This window comes from Stomoxys calcitrans, chromosome 2 (assembly GCF_963082655.1).
Source record: "Stomoxys calcitrans chromosome 2, idStoCalc2.1, whole genome shotgun sequence".
NCBI lineage: Eukaryota > Metazoa > Arthropoda > Insecta > Diptera > Muscidae > Stomoxys > Stomoxys calcitrans.
Genome location: NC_081553.1, coordinates 140,483,063 through 140,497,199, shown reverse-complemented (window position 1 = coordinate 140,497,199; position 14,137 = coordinate 140,483,063). Strand labels below are relative to the sequence as shown.

The 14,137-nt window shown below is 37.7% G+C and overlaps 1 protein-coding gene across 11 annotated transcripts in view; it reads left to right on the top strand.

Annotated features, from left to right (window-relative positions):
* Positions 1–14,137, top strand: part of LOC106093003 (fasciclin-3) — a 649,496-nt gene that overhangs the window by 408,137 nt on the left and 227,222 nt on the right. The window lies entirely within an intron of this gene.

The following is a 14,137-nucleotide window of genomic DNA, read 5'->3' as shown; positions in this document are numbered from 1 at the left end:
GTCCTCACATAAATATATTTGTGTTAGCCTAAGGATTGTAGAAGATTACTTGGGCTACAAAAAAGGATGCCAAAAAATAAAAAGGATTTTGTGGCCACTTTAAATAGGATGCAAAAGTTAATACAGAGTTGTGTTAGTTCATGTCTGCCTTGCACGGCTCGGGCAAGAACAAGCCAAATAGAGGAGAGAAAACTTTAAATATATTTCAAATTGTATAATAAAAATGTTCTCCTTTTTGTGTTTCGTCTCCGCCTGGAAAAGTTTTTGGGGTGGGGAAATTTTTTGGTATTTACCAAAATTTATGATACTTGTGGTTTATGAAAATTATGCTATTCGCTCGTACTCTTTCGGTGGCCCTGCGTCTCATCTTTCCTTTGCCCTGAAAACTTTGCCACATAATAAAGTTTTTGATATATGTTCCAATGTATGTCTGTCTGACTGTCTGTCTGTCTGTATGAACGTGAGTTTGTTCTTCTGACAACTTTTCTCTTATTCGAACATAGTATTTGACTTGATCTACACACATGTGTTGGAATTGTTGTCTCAAGCAATGGTATTTCTTTGTATAAATTTGTTCAAATTTTAAAAGTAAATAAGGTTATTTTTGTTCTTCCGCTTTCAAACATGGGGTATGAAAATCCAAATGAACATTAATGATTTAGCATTATTTTCTAAGTTTTAATTTTTGCGACGTTTTGTAGTGAAAATATTGTAATTTATTTCTCCTTATCTTATCTTGGGGATATCGGAAGAACAAAATTCGGCTAGAATTGTCAAAGGGCTAAATCGAGCCATGATTAGATATATTGTATCTACAAGATTTACTACTAAATTGCCCAAAGGGGTTTTTTTTAACATTGTTCTTCGAAAACATTGAAACTTGCGCCTAGAGAATCAAAATATTCGGGACAATGAGATCTTAATTTATTAACTTCTTAAGTTTGTTTGATATGCACTTTCAAAATCATGCCATAAAGGTACTATATGGGATGCATTATTTTTTAAACACTCATAGGTCCTTTTAATGTCAACTTTTAATACCCACCACCATAGTATGTGGGTTTACCAACCTAGTCATTCCGTTTGCAACACCTCGAAATGTTGATCTGCGACCCCATAATGTATATATATTCTGGATCGTCTCGACATTCTGATTCGATCTAGCCATGTCCATCCGTCCGTCAGTCTGTCGAAATCACGATAGAGATCGAACGCGTAAAGCTAGCTGCTTGAAATTTGTACAGATACTTAATATCGATCTAGGTCATTGGGGATTGCAAATGTGCCATATCGGTTCAGATTTAGATATAGCTCCCATATAAACCGATTTCCCGATTTGATTTCTTGAGCCCATGTAAGCCGCAATTGTCCTATTTGGCTGAAATTTTGCATGTAGTGTTCTGCTATGACTTCCATCAATTGTACTTAGTACGGTTTAAATCGGTTTATATCCTGATATAGCTCTCATATAAACCGGTCTCTCGATCAATATGGATCGGTTCCTAGAAGCTTTAATTTTTGCTGGTTTGACAGAAGTTTGGTAAGTAGAATAAACGTATGCCCTACAACTAAATTTATTTCGTAAAAATTGTTAGCAGAAGATTTGGTCCGGCCAATATTAGCACGCTTTTACTTGTTCGTTTTTATACCTTCCACCATAGGATGGGGGTATGCTAATTTCGTCATTCTGTTTGTAACACCTCGAAATACGAGTCTAACACCCCATAAATATATATATATTCTTGATCGGCATGACATTTTATGTCCATCAAGCCATGTCCGTCCGCATGTCAGCACGCCAACTTGGAAGAAGTAAAGCTAGACGCATAAAATCTTGCACAAATACTTTTTATAAGTGTACGTCAGTTGGGATTGTAAATGGGCCAAATCGGTCCATGTTTTGATATAGCTGCATAAAAACTGATCTTGGATCTTGTCTTCTTGAGCCGCTAGAGGACGCAATTCTCATCCGATTTGACTGAAATTTTGCTTGAGGTGTTTTGCTATGACTTCCAACAACGGTGCTAAGTACGGAGCAAATAAATACATAACCTGATATAGCTGCCATATGAACCCATCTGGGATCTTGAATTCTTGTGTCTCCAGATAGCGCAATTATTATCCAATTTGGCTGAAATTTTGAACAACGGCTTCTCTCATGACCTTAAACATATATGTTAAATGTGGTCTGCATCGATATATTGCTTGATACAGCTCCCATATAAACCGATCTTCCGATTTTGCTTCTTAAGCCCCTACAAGGTTCAATTCTTATCCGAATCTTAAAATATTTTCAATCACAATCGTATTTTAATTTTTTTAAATTTTCAATTAGTAAATTAATTTATTTAACCATTTTTATACCCTCCACCATAGGATGGGGTATACTAATTTCGTCATTCTGTTTGTAACTCCTCGAAATATTCGTCTAAGACCCATAAAGTGTATATATTCTTGATCGTCATGACGTTTTAAGTCCAACTAGCCATGTCCGCCCGTCTGTCCGTCCGTCCGTCTGTCTGTCGAAAGCACGCTAACTTTCGAAGGAGTAAAGCTAGCCGCTTTAAATTTCGGACAAATACTTCCAATTAGTGTAAGTAGGTTGGGATTGTAAATGGGCTATATATAAACCGATCTGGGATCTTAACTTCTTGAGCCGCTAGAGGGCACAATTCTTATCCGGTTTGGCTGAAATTTTGCACGAGGTGAAAAGCTTAGCAAAGCTTCTTTCCGAATTGGCATGTTGCAGTTATTTGAATAAAATAAGAAATCTATTGAAATCAAATCCTAAATCTTTTTACAAATTTGTGAATTCAAAGCATCGTTGTAATAGTTTACCGAACTTTCTTAGATATAAAGCTAAAGTAGCTAATAACGATTCAGATATTGCCGACATCTTTGCAGACTTTTTTGGCACTACTTACTCAGAAAATCATAATGGTATCCATACACAATCAACAATTCAGCTTTTATAGAGGTGTCTGGGATTGGCGAAAACGTAGTTCTTGAAAATTTAAGGTCACTGAAGATAACTTTTAATCCTGGTCCAGAAGGAGTTCCATCGAACATTTTAGAGCATTGCGCTCTCAAATTTTCATGTCCCCTTTGTACACTTTTCAACAGTTCATTAAAACATGGATTTCTGCCGGAATTGTGGAAGCAATCTTATATAAGACCGTTATTTAAAGCCGGAAAGCGCAATGAGGTTTCTAATTGCAGGGGCATTTCAATTTTGAATGCTTTTCCGAAGCTATTAGAGAAAATTTTGACTGATACTATTTTACATCAAGTCTCTATATTGTCTCCCTACCAACATGGGTTCCGCAAATCGAAATCGACGATAACAAATGTTTTAGAATTTACATGTTTGGTGAACGATGGTTTTAGGGAACGCTGCCAAACGGATACTATCTATACCGATTTTAGTAAAGCATTTGATAGCCCCTCTTTATTAAAGTGGATCACATCATATCTGACTGGACGTACTCAAAGAGCTTAATTTGGTACTGTAGTTTCGAAATCAATTGCCGTCCTTTCAGGTGTTCCACAGGGTAGTCATTTTGACCCTGTGCTGTTTTATTTGTTCATAAACGATCTCCCTTTCACTTTAAAGCACTTAAATATTTTGATGTATGCAGATGATGTAAAGATCTTCAAATCATTGAGGGACTCTGATGAACAGTGTTATCTTCAGTATGACCTTGATACTCTTTACGAATGAAGCAACCAGAACTTTATGGAAATTAATATTTCCAAATGCAAACACATATCATTTTCAAGAATAATCTCTCTTAAAACTAGCTACTTTTTGGGTTCCAATCAACTTGAAGTAGTCTATAGCTTTAAAGACCTTGGATTACTTCTAGACTAACGCTTAAACTTCCGTCAACACATCTCAATGGTTATAAACAAAACACGTGGTGCTCTTGGCTTCATGAAACGATGGTGTAAAGAACTTAATGATTTTTCTGTGACGGAAAACTTACATACTTCGCTAGTCAGAAGTAAAATCGATTTCGATTTCTGATTTGATAGAATCGGTTTAAAAACTATTTCTGCTACCTTGTCTCCGAAATGGGTGGGACAGAAATTCATTAATTTCTTATAAAGATTCCTACATTAAAAAGTCATAGAACTATGATAAAAACTACGTTTTTGACTAAATAAATTGATGGTCAAATAGATCCCTGCTTTCTTTTGAGTCGAATTGTCTTTAACGTTCCTATAAGACCTACCAGATATTTTGATCTTTTGAAATTTTCTTATTATGGAACGAATTATGCCAATAATGATCCTTTTCGGCACCTATCTTATTAATTTTATCAAATGAAAGACATAATGGTTCTATCTGAGAATCGAGAAAATTTAAAGTGGAAAATTATATTATTATACCCTCCACCACAAGATGGGGGGTATACTAATTTCGTCATTCTGTGTGTAACTACTCGAAATATTCGTCTGAGACCCCATAAAGTATATATATTCTTGATCGTCGCGACATTTAATGTCGATCTAGCCATGTCCGTCCGTCTGTCCGTCCGTCTGTCCGTCCGTCCGTCTGTCTGTCGAAAGCACGCTAACTTCCGAAGGAGTAAAGCTAGCCGCTTGAAATTTTGCACAAATACTTCTTATTAGTGTAGGTCGGTTGGTATTGTAAATGGGCCATATCGGTCCATGTTTTGATATAGCTGCCATATAAACCGATCTAGGGTCTTGACTTCTTGAGTCTCTAGAGTGCGCAATTCTTATCCGATGGGAATGAAATTTTTGCACGACGTGTTTTGTTATGATATCCAACAACTGTGCCAAGTATGGTTGAAATCGGTCCATAACCTGATATAGCTGCCATATAAACCGATCTTGGGTCTTGTCTTCTTGAGCCTCTAGCGTGCGCAATTCTTATCCGATCAGAACAAAATTTTGCACGACGCGTTTTGTTATGATATCCAACAACTGTGTCAAGTATGGTTCAAATCGGTCTATAACCTGATATAGCTGCCATATAAACCCATCTTGGGTCTTGACTTCTTGAGCCTCTAGAGAGCGCAATTCTTATCCGATTGAAATGAAATTTTGCACGACGTGTTTTGTTATGATATCCAAAAACTGTGCGAAGTATGGTTCAAATCGGTTCATAACCTGATATAGCTGCCATATAAACCGATCTTGGGTCTTGACTTCTTGAGCCTCTAGAGTGCGCAATTCTTATCCGATTGAAATGAAATTTTGCACGACGTGTTTTGTTATGATACCCAACAACTGTGCCAAGTATGGTTGAAATCGGTTCATAACCTGATATAGCTGCCATATAAACCGATCTTGGGTCTTGACTTCTTGAGCCTCTAGAGGGCACAATCTTTATCCGATTTGAATGAGTTTTTGCACGAAGTATTTCGTCATGATATCCAACAACTGTGCCAAGTATGGTTGAAATCGGTCCATAACCTGATATAGCTGTCATATAAACAGATCTGGGGATTTGACTTCTTGATCCCTAGAGGTCGCAATTATTATCCGATATGCCTGAAATTTTGTACGACGGATTCTCTCATGACCATCAACAAACGTGTTTATTATGGTCTGAATCAGTCTATAGCCCGATACAGCTCCCATATAAATCGTTCTCTCTATTTTACTTCGTGAGCCCCAATGGCGCAATTCTTATACGAATTGGCTGAAATTTTACACAGGTTTCCAACATATTATTTAATTGTGGTCCGAACCGGACCATATCTTGATATCGTTTTAATAGCAGAGCAAATCTTTTCTTATATCCTTTTTAGCCTAAGAAGAGAAGCCGGGAAAACAACTCGACAAATGCGATCCATGGTGGAGGGTATATAAGATTCGGCCCGGCCGAACTTAGCACGCTTTTACTTGTTTTTAAAGTCATAGGTTAATATATTTGTAAGAATAATGTTATTAGTCTGATAGGGTATTTATTATCTATAGACATAAATAAATTTAACAAGTAAAAGCGTTCCAAGATCGGCCGAATCTTATATACCCTCCACCATGGATCGGATTTGTCGAGTTCTTTTTCCGACATCTCTTCTTAGGCAAAAAAAGGATATAAGAAAAGATTTGCTTTGCTATTAGAGCGATGTCAATATATGGTCCGGTTAGGACCACAATTATATTATATGTTGGAGACCTTTGTAAAATGACAGATAATTCGAATAAGAATTGGCAGATTTATATGGGAGCTGTATCGGGCTATAAACCGATTCAGACCATAATAAACACGTATATTGATGGTCATTAGAGGATCCGTCGTACAAAATTTCAGGCATATTGGATAATAATTGCGACCTCTCAAGGCTGAAGATCCCAGATCGGTTTATATGACAGCTATATCCGGTTATGAACTAATTTGAACCTTATTTGATACTGGTGTTGAAAGTAAGAATAAAATAAGTCGTGCAAAATTTCAGCCAAATCGGATAGGAATTGCGCCCTTTAAAAGCTCAAGAATTCAAGTCCCCAGATCTGTTTATATGACAGCTATATCAGGTTATGAACCGATTTGAACCATACTTGACACAGTTGTTGGATATCATAACAAAACACGTCGTGTAAGATTTCATTCCAATCGGATAAGAATTGCGCCCTATAGAGGCTCAAGAAGTCAAGACCCAAGATCGGTTTATATGGCAGCTATATCAAAACATGGACCGATATGGCCCATTTACAATACCATCCGACCTACACTTATAAGAAGTATTTGTGCAAAGTTCAAGCGGCCAGCTTTACTCCTTCGGAAGATAGCGTGCTTACGACAGACAGACGGACGGACGGACGGACAGACGGACGGACAAGGCTAGATCGACATAAAATGTCGCGACGATCAAGAATATATATACTTTATGGGGTCTCAGACGAATATTTCGAGTAGTTACAAACAGAATGCAGAAATTAGTATACCCCCCATCCTATGGTGGAGGGTATAAAAACAAGTAAAAAGGCGGTAAGTTCGGCCGATTCGAACTTTGGATTCCCACCACCTCGGGTATATATATAAACGAAATATGTTCCGATTTGGACCAAATACTAATAAGTACAAGTCATTGTTCAATTGTGTACAACAAAATTTTGATCTTTTCAGTAGTTATATCTAAAAATAAACCGATCTGAACCATATACAACATAGATGTCGAAAATCCTAACTAGGCCACTGTGTAAAATTTCAGTGAAATCGGATTATAAATGTGCCTTTTATGGCACCAAAACCTTCGATCGAGAAATCGGTCTATATGGCAGCTATATCCAAATCTGGACCGATTTGAGCCAAGTTGCAGAAAGATATCGAAGGGCCTAACACAACTCACTGTCCCAAATTTCAGCAAAATCTGATAATAAATGTGGCTTTTCTGGGCCTAAGACCCTACATCGTAGGATCGGTATATATGGCAGCTATATCCAAACCCGAGCCGATCTAAACCAAATTGTAGAAAAATGTCGAAGGGCCTGACACAACTCACTGTCCCAAAATTCAGCAAAATCGGATAATAAATGTGGCTTTTATGGGCCTAAGACCCTAAATCGGAGGATCGGTCTATATGGCAGCTATATCCAAATCTGAATCGGTCTGAACCAAATTGACGGAGGATGTCAAAGGTCCTAACACAACTCACTGTCTTAAATTCCAGCAAAATCGGATAATGAATGTGGTTTTATGGGCCTAAGACCCTAAATCGGCGGATCGGTCCATATGGGGGCTATATCAAGATATAGTTCGATGTAGCCCATCTTCGAACTTAACCTGCTTATGGACAAAAAAAGAATCTGTGAAAATTTCAGCTCAATATCTCAATTTTTAAAGACTGTAGCGTGATTTCAACAGACAGACGGACGGACATGTCTAGATCGTCTTAGATTTTTACGCTGATCAAGAATATATATACTTTATAGGGTCGGAAATGGATATTTCGATGTGTTGCAAACGTAATGACAAAATGAATATACCCCCATCCTTCGGTGGTTGGTATAAAAAAATAATGTCCAAACAGTATCGGCGAAATAAAATCCAAACAAGTAAAAGCGTGCTAAGTTCGGCCGGGCCGAATCTTATATACCCTCCACCATGGATCACATTTATCGAGTTCTTTTCCCGGCATCTCTTCTTAGGCAAAAAAGGATATAAGAAAAGAGTTGCTCTGCTATTAAAACGATATCAAGATATGGTCCGGTTCGGACCACAATTATATTATATGTTGGAGACCTGTGTAAAATTTCAGCCAATTCATATAAGAATTGCGCCCATTAGGGCTCACGAAGTAAAATAGAGAGAACGATTTATATGGGATCTGTATCCGGCTATATACCGATTCAGACCATAATAAACAAGTTTGTTGATGGTCACGAGAGGATCCATCGTACAAAATTTCAGGCATATTGGATAATAATTGCGACCTCAAGAAGTCAAGATCCCAGATCGGTTTATATGGCAGCTATATCAGGTTATGAACCGATTTGAACCTTATTTGACACAGTTGTTGAAAGTAAAAATAAAATACGTCATGTAACATTCCAGCCAAATCGGATAGGAATTGCGCCCTCTAGAAGCTCAAGAAGTCAAATCCCCAAAAATGTTTATATAACAGCTATAATAGGTTATGGACCGATTTCAACCATACTTGGCACAGTTGTTGGATATTATAACGAAACACGTCGTGCAAAATTTCATTCCAATCGGAGAAGAATTGCGCACTCTAGAGGCTCAAGAAGTCAAGACCCAAGATCGGTTTATATGGCAGCTATATCAAAACATGAACCGATATGGCCCATTTACAATACCAACCGACCTACACTAATAAGAAGTATTTGTGCAAAATTTCAAGCGGCTAGCTTTACTCCTTCGGAAGTTAGCGTGCTTTCGACAGACAGACGGACGGACGGACAGACGGACGGACATGGCTAGATCGACATATAATGTCCCGACGATCAAGAATATATATACTTTATGGGGTCTCAGCCGAATATTTAGAGTAGTTACAATCAGAATGACGAAATTAGTATACCCCCCATCTTATGGTGGAGAGTATACAAATATGAAACTTTGGAGGTTATTTCGTAGCGCCAGTAGAAACATGTATAGCCTCTTTTAAATATATTTTTTTGGGTCTTATCTGTATCATTTGCCATATCTACATTTTTATCATGATACGAAACAGTTGTGTGAGAAGCACTACGTGCATTATCACATCTGAAACATCTTTCCATATCTTTAGTTAGTTTAGTTAGTTAGCTCACAATAACGCATTACTCTCCCCTTTGACTCCTTGCGCCCATCTTCAGTGCTTCATCATTGCACACCAAACTGCTATCACGAAAACACTTCCAAAATACGCCTGTTTCGTTTTATTTTCATTTTGTTCGAATCATGGATAATCGGAGCAAATATAAATAGAAAAAGAATATATTTTTCATCCTGGGTAATGGAGGTTCCTAGATATTCGCGGTTCAACTGTACCAAAAAGTAACCTTAAAAAATTTTAGTGAAGAGTTCCATGCTGATAACAAAATCCTTAATTATTCTCCATACCACGCCCCTAATTCGGTTCATGTCTGGTATTGTGTCCCCACCTAAGTGCCGGTGTCTATTAGCCGCCAAACATTTTTTTAATTTAGCCATTTTCTGTAGCAATATACATTGGCTCGCCATGGTTATCCCAATTTCAATACGAACAGGTAGATTACCATGCCTCCACCCAATCTCTCATTTATTTAGGAGCTGTACAATGGTCGAAGTATGTATTCTGAATGTTTAATTTTGAATCTAAGGTGTATTTTGCGAAAGCCCATCTAGAATAAGGTAAAGAGCGAAATCTTACATCTTCACTAAAATGCTCATCCAACATTAGTAACAAGCACAAATTTCAAAAAGTTATGCACAAACAACCACACTCAAAAAAAAAATTGTTAGCAAAAATATTTGATGTAACAACAAAATTTTTCTGAAAATGGAACAGCAGAAATGGAGCAGCAGTGGAAAGTTTTTAAAATAGAGTAAAAATTTATAATTACTTCACAAATTTTTATATATCTTCTCATCTTTTAATTTTCTACAATTTGATAAGTTTTTAACGATTTTAAAGAAAAGAAGACAAAATAACTACTAAAGTCATATATATCATTCTAAACAAAAAACGCAGCAGACATTGGTTGATATGAACACAATAATTTCTCTCGGTGCATCGTTTGGCTTTTAGCAACTATTTTAAAGTGCGCGTATTTTCTCAAAAAAAAAAAAAAATGGATGTACATACCTGTTATAATTTCCTCATTTCTAAAATGAGACAAATTTGGAGTCACAAAAACTCGACCCATGTGATATAAAATGCGCAAAAGAATGATCTGCTATGCATTGTTACAATCATAGCAATGGTTCACAGCATGTAGACTTTGATGATTTGACACCATCTCTGAAGGCCTCCTTGTGTTACAATTAAATGCCTCGACTGTCCATCTTGCAAAACGTTTTATCTAATTAGGTATGAATTACAATACCAAAACGACATGCAAGGTATTGAAATTTAATATTTTAAAATTCGAAACTATGGCAAACCTTCCTTAAGTCCTGTGCCCTCTTTGTCACTTGAGATAAGAGAAAAGTTCATAACTTTTGAAGGATTTGATGTTGGCATTGCGAAATGGTTTCAAATTCAACCGTAATCAACTTAAACGTATTCAACTAAAATCATCTCAAATGCAAAAGAATTTTACACTCCCGCAAGTTGACGCACGGTGGTCCAAACGGCAAAGAAATTGGAAATAAGGCCACAACTTATAATCTGGTGATCTGGGCGGTAAAAGTCTCTAAACATTTATAGAGGACGAAATAGGCATTCAAGAAAATGGCGTCGTTGATCTATATCTTTAATCCAGTGTGATATACAGGCTGTCAAAGTAGACCACTTTCAAACCTTCAGGGGTCTAAAACTTTTGATCTACTTAACAGCTAAAGAAAACATGCGTATACTAATATGCCACTACTATCTGAATATAAACTTCAGCAGAAAACAAATAAGAGCGTGTTAATTTCGGCCGGGCCCAATTTTATATACCGTCCACCATGGATCGCATGTGTCGAATTCTTTGCGCAGTATCTCTTTTTAGGCAAACAAAGAATAATGAATAAGAACGGAGGAGGAGGACGAGGGGGAGCTATATCAAGTTATGGTTCGATTCGCGGCTCAATAAGCAAAATCGGAAGATCGGTTTATATGGGAGCTGTATCAAGCTATAGGTCGACTTAGACCATATTGCACACGTATGTTGAAGGCCATAGGAGAAGCCGTTGTATTTTAGCCTAATCGGATTATAATTGCTCTCTCTAGAGGCTCAAGAAGTCAAGATCCCAGTTCGGTTTATATGGCAGCTATATCAGGTTATGTACCGACTTACGCCATACTCATCACAGTTTTTGGAAACAATATCAAAATATCTCATGCAAAATTTCAGCCAATTCCGGTGAGAATTGCGCCCTACAGCGGCTCAAAAAGTCAAGACTTAAGAACGGCTTATATGGCACCTATACCAGTTTATGGACCGATTTAGACCATACTTCGCACAAATGTTGGAAGTGATAAGAAATCGGATAAGAATTGCGCCTTCTAAAAGCTCAAGAAGTCAAGACCCAAGTCCGTTTATATGACAGCTATGAACCGAATTGAACCATACTTAGCACAGAAGTTGGAAGCAAAATATCAGTCAAATCGGACGAAAATAGGACCCTCTAGAGGCTCAAGAAGTCAAGACCCCAGATCGGTTTATATGGAAGCTATATCAAAACATGGACCAATTTGGCCCATGTACAATCCCAACCGACCTACACTAATAAAAAGTATTTGTGCAAAATTGCAAGCGGCTAGCTTTACTCCTTCAAAAGTTAGCGTGCTTTCGACAGATCTGGAACCTTGACTTCTCGAGCCTCTAGAGGTCGCAATTATTATCCGCTTTGCCTGAAATTTTGTACGACGGATCCTCTCATGACCATCAACATACGTATTTATTATGGTCTGAATCGGTCTATAGCCTGATACAGCTCCCATATAAATCGATCTCTCTATTTTACTTCTTGAGCCCCCAAAGGGCGCAATTCTTATTGGAATTGGCTGACATTTTGCACAGGTCTCCAACATATAATCTCTATCTTGATATCGCTATAACAGCAGAGCAAATCCTTTCTTATATCCTTTTTTGCCTAAGAAGAGATGCCGGGAAAAGAATTCGACAAATGCGATCCATGGTGGAGGGTGTATAAGATTCGGCCCGGCTGAACTTAGCACGCTTTTACTTGTTTAGTATTAAGAGCGCACAACAATCCGATTACTGGCTTAGGTGTATGTCCATCGTCGGATGGGGGGATTAATATCCGCACCCTCTTTTCAACTTAACTTGAACTAACTTTAATGGACAGTGAAGGAGCTTTTGTTTCATTCCGCAAATATTTTGAAAGCTATTGAATGCAAAAGTTAATATTTTATATATTTTGTTAACGATATTTTTTCTTCAAAATGATATTTTGTAGATTCATTGTTAAAATTTTAGCATCTACCAGCAACGTACTGGGACGACTTCGGTTTCAGAAGCCTACAATGGTGTGCTAGAACGAAATGTAAAACAAGTAAAAGCGTGCTAAGTTCGGCCGGGCCGAATCTTATATACCCTCCACCATCGATCGCATTTGTCGAGTTCTTTTCCCGGCATCTCTTCTTAGGCAAAAAAGGATATAAGAAAAGAGTTGCTCTGCTATTAAAACGATATCAAGATATGGTCCGGTTCGGACCACAATTATATTATATGTTGGAGACCTGTGTAAAATTTCAGCCAATTCGTATAAGAATTGCGCCCATTGGGGCTCACAAAGTAAAATAGAGAGAACGATTTATATGGGATCTGTATCAGGCTATAGACCGATTCAGACCATAATAAACACGTTTGTTGATGGTCATGAGAGAATCCGTCGTACAAAGTTTCGGGCAATTCGGATAATAAATGCGACTTCTAGAGGCTCAAGAAGTCAAGATCCCAGATCGGTTTATATGACAGCTGTATCAGGTTATGAACCGATTTGAACCTTATTTGACACAGTTGTTGAAAGTAAAAATAAAAAACGTCATGCAAAATTTCAGCCAAATCGGATAGGAATTGCGCCCTCTAGAAGCTGAAGAAATCAAATCCCCAGATCTGTTTATATGAGAGCTACATCAGGTTATGGACCGATTTCAACCATACTTGCCACAGTTATTGGATATCATAACGAAATACTTCGTGCAAAAATTCATTCAAATCGGATAAGAATTGTGCCCTCTAGAGGCTCAAGAAGTCAAGACCCAAGATCGGTTTATATGGCAGCTATATCAGGTTATGAACCGATTTAAACCATACTTGGCATAGTTCTTGGGTATCATAACAAAAGACGTCGTGCGAAATTCCATTCCATTCGGATAAGAATTGCGCCCCCTAGAGGCTCAAGAAGTCAAGACCCAAGATCGGTTTATATGGCAGCTATATCAGGTTATGGACCGATTTGAACCATACTTGGCACAGTTATTGGATATAATAACAAAACACGTCGTACAAAATTTCATTCTAATCGGATAAGAATTGCGCACTCTAGAGGCTCAAGAAGTCAAGACCCAAGATCGGTTTATATGGCAGCTATATCAGGTTATGGACCGATTTGAACCATACTTGGCACAGTTGTTGGATATCATAACAAAACACGTCGTGCAAAATTTCATTCTGATCGGATAAGAATTGCGCACGCTAGAGGCTCAAGAAGTCAAGACCCAAGATCGGTTTATATGGCAGCTATATCAAAACATGGACCGATATGGCCCATTTACAATACCAACCGACCTACACTAATAAGAAGTATTTGTGCAAAATTTCAAGCGGCTAGCTTTACTCCTTCGGAAGTTAGCGTGCTTTCGACAGACAGACGGACGGACGGAAGGACGGACGGACATGGCTAGATCGACAAAAAATGTCACGACGATCAAGAATATATATACTTTATGGGGTCTCAGACGAATATTTCGAGTAGTTACAAACAGAATGACGAAATTAGTATACCCCCCATCTTATGGTGGAGGGTATAAAAAATGTTTATTATACCCTTCACAATAGG